Raw genomic sequence first — 3338 nt, 5'->3', positions numbered from 1 at the left:
GTTTGGACAAATTCTACTCTTCTACTGTGACCTGACAGGTTTGGACCTAGTTGGGTGTCATTTTATTCATCATCTTTTTAAACAATATGTTGAATCATTAAGTGGCATCTTCTTTTGAAAGGTAAAGCCGGTATCATTTGATTTAAATATCTTGAGGAGAATTGCCTGTGATGATTAAAGAGAATAATCGCTTACTGATTTTGTGTCACAGCACAGGCAGTACAGGAGGAGTTATTTTTAATAAAGTTTGAAGGTTTCCTTTGAAGCTTCAGAAACCAGAAAACAAGGAGATGCTATAAACAAGAGTTACATAGAAGGTATCGTAAAAATTAATTAGTACAGTAATAAGAAAAATGGATTCATAAGGGTATAGACTGGCCAAAAATTATTTTCGTAAAAAAGCCTTATTGTTCGATTTCAGATTTCAAGGTACTTGAAGAATAAAACTTTCACCAAATCACAATGTTTGGTTACAGTAACTACCAGGTCGAAAACCCGCAACTCACATACATAAAACAAAATGGTGCTAACGCTGCCTGTATTGCTTTTTTGTGGCCCAAAAATGATCACCAACAAAAATCAATATTGGTTCAAATGGATGCTATATTTGGAATATTTTCACTGCTTTATGGTGCTGTCACATAGCCCTTTCTGACAGGAAACTAAAGGCGGTTTCCTTAAAGCCAACAGACTCCACTGATAAAAACTGATTCTATCAGAGGCAGAAACTGCTGGTCTGCCGCTGCCTTGATAGATTACTGTGTAAGGTAAAGTGGAGAAAATATTCCAAATATAGCGCACACCTAAACTGATACTGATTTTTTTAAGGTGGATTATTTCAAGTGACTTAAAAATGCTACGTTTTGCTGTGGCTTCCATGCTGGTAGATTTGGTTTATCAAAGATGCTAGCAAAGAAACACTACATAAAATAAGCACAGCAGAAATGTCAGACAGTTCGGAAAACTGTGTTTAACTATACAGGAGTTTCAGCTGAAAATGACACCAGAAATAAACAAGTTTGCCAGATTCACATATCTCTTCAGTTGAAATGAAATCACAGTTGTCTTCCCAGAAGTGATTGTTGTTGTTAGCATGAGGTTATGGTGATTCAGTCTATGCATATTCTTCTGACAAGATGTTATAAGTCTTAATTAACAGGCGATGTACCACAGTCCTTTAAATTAGCTGTAATTAAACCTAAAAAACTCCAGATCCAGAGCCGTTCACCAACTGTGGACACATATCTAATCTTCCCTTTCTTTCACAGATCCTTGAGAAAGTAGTTGCAAACCAGCTGTGTGACTTTCTCCAGGGTAATAATCTATTTGAGGATTTTCAGTAAGATTTAGGATTTAAAGTGCATCATACTGTAGCACAGAGACGCACGAGTTAAATAATCCTCTGATTGCTTCTGACAAAGGACTCGTCTCTGTACTTGTTTTATTAGATTTGACACAACTGACTTTCAAATGCTGCTACAGAGACTGGAACATTTAATTGGCCTAAAAGGTTCTGCACTAAAGCTAGTTTAAATCATATTTATCAGATTAAGTTCAGTTTGTTCATGTTAATGATGACTCATCTATGCATACTAATGTTAGTTACAAAGTTTCACAAGGTTCTGTGCTTGGACCAATTCTGTTCACTTTATATATGCTTCCCTTAGGTAACATCATTAGAAATCACTCTGTAAACTTCCATTGTTATGCAGATGATACACAATTATATCTATCGCTACAGCCAGAAGAAACAGATCAGTTAACTTCAAGCATGTCTTAAAGACATAAAAACCTGGATGAGCTCCAATTTCATTATGTTAAATTCAGACAAAGCTGAAGTTACTGTTCTTGGCCCCAAATAGCCCAGAAACTCTCTATCTGAGGATATAGTTTCTCTGGATGGCATTGCTCTGCCTCTTAGCTTCACTGTAAAATCCAGAACTACTCCTAACTCCTACTCCTAACTTCATTCTAACCGCTTCATCCTCTTGAGGGTCGCGGGGGGGCTGGAGCCTATCCCAGCTACATCGGGCAAGAGGCAGGGTACACCTTGGACAGGTCGCCAGACTATCGCAGGGCTGACACATAGAGACAAACAACCATTCACGCTCACATTCACACCTATGGACAATTTAGAGTTACCAGTTAACCTAGTCCCCAATCTGCATGTCTTTGGACTGTGGGAGGAAGCCAGAGTGCCCGGAGAGAACCGGACACGGGGAGAACATGCAAACTTCGCACAGAAGGGCTCCCACGCCCGGGATCGAACCGGCAACCCTCTTGCTGTGAGGCGAGAGTGCTAACCACCACACCACCGTGCCGCCCCTACTCCTAACTTACAAAGCTCTAAATGGTCAGGCTCCGTCATGTTGTAGAGAGCTCTTAGTGCCCATCTATCCCACCAGAACACTGCGCTCTGAGAATGCAGGGTTACTTGTGGTTCCTAAAGTCTCCAAAAGTAGAAACGAGAGCCTTCAGCTATCAGGCTCCTCTTCTGTGGAACCATCTTCCTGTTTCGGTTCGGGAGGCAGACACCGTCTGGCAGGCTCAGGCTCTCCTCGGACCGGCCCCTACTTAGGCTGATATACGTATGTTCCTAGTCTGCCAAGGGACCTCCCATGATACACCGAGCCCCTTCTGTCCTTCTCTCTTTTGCTGTCAGATTGTGAAAAGTTGGTTCTTCTTCATTTTTAACATTCCTGTGAGGTCCTGTTTCTGCATGTCACTAACTCGGCCTCTTCTCTGGAGCCTTTGTGCTCCACTGTCTCAAAGGTTCCCTCGAAAATAGGCTGCACCTGGATCATGGGTTTTCGTTGTGCAGCTGCTGTGGTCATGCCTGATGTCTGCTACTGCTGCTGTTATTATTAGTCATACTTCTACTATTATTATACACATATAATTATTATTGTCACATACATATACTATCTATTACAGCTAAGCCTAAACTTAAAACCACTGAAGGGCTGCATATACAGACTACTGACTAATTGACACGCTCGCCTTCTTCTTCTTTGCATCATTCATGTTGTAGTCTTAAAGAATCATTCATGAATCTGTGTTCATATACCTTTCAAATACACAAACTTTCACCAATACAAAGAGCAGCATACACCACACTTAACGTGGCCTGGCGCTGCAGTTCAAAAAACTATGTGTGTCTCTCAATGAGTGAATGGTTCCCACCTACATTAGCAGACACCATGACAATACAGTGACCCCTACAGGACAAATTGGCAACCTACACACATTTTACACCATAGATGGCTCCTATACTATTATATATTAATATATACTTCCAAAATACTTTTATTAATATTATCATGTCATTACTAAAATTA

The sequence above is a fragment of the Epinephelus fuscoguttatus genome, linkage group LG1 (assembly GCF_011397635.1).
Source record: "Epinephelus fuscoguttatus linkage group LG1, E.fuscoguttatus.final_Chr_v1".
Lineage (NCBI taxonomy): Eukaryota > Metazoa > Chordata > Actinopteri > Perciformes > Serranidae > Epinephelus > Epinephelus fuscoguttatus.
Note: the sequence above shows the minus strand (reverse complement) of the source record.